This window comes from Notothenia coriiceps, unplaced genomic scaffold (genome assembly GCF_000735185.1).
Source record: "Notothenia coriiceps isolate Sejong01 unplaced genomic scaffold, NC01 NC01_scaffold00009193, whole genome shotgun sequence".
NCBI classification, from domain to species: Eukaryota; Metazoa; Chordata; class Actinopteri; order Perciformes; family Nototheniidae; genus Notothenia; species Notothenia coriiceps.
Window position 1 is genome coordinate 316,123 of NW_011341894.1, and position 333 is coordinate 316,455.

General features: G+C 42.9%; 1 protein-coding gene across 1 annotated transcript in view; it reads left to right on the forward strand.

Moving 5' to 3' along the window:
- cwf19l2 (CWF19 like cell cycle control factor 2) overlaps positions 1-333 on the forward strand; it is a 23,437-nt gene that overhangs the window by 2,096 nt on the left and 21,008 nt on the right. The window lies entirely within an intron of this gene.

Consider the following 333-nt stretch of genomic DNA (forward strand, 5'->3'; position numbering starts at 1 on the left):
CCCCCCAACGTTCTTGTTGCTCTGTGTTGCGTTGATAATGAGTGAGACACACCGGAGTTGAGGATATGTGGGGTTTATTCTCCCAAAAATATAATTTACAATTTAGGCATTTAGCAGACGCCTTATTCCAAATCGAATTACAATGAACAATTACAGGGACATTCTCCGTGGAGTAACCGAGGGCTAAGTACCTTGCTCAAGGGCACACTAGTAGTGGTGTTCCAGGCAGGATTTGAACTCGCAACCTTCCGATCGTCAGCCCACCTCACTATCCGTTAGACCACCAAAAAAATAAAATAATAATAATTAAAAAAGAAGACTGCCAAGGCACAC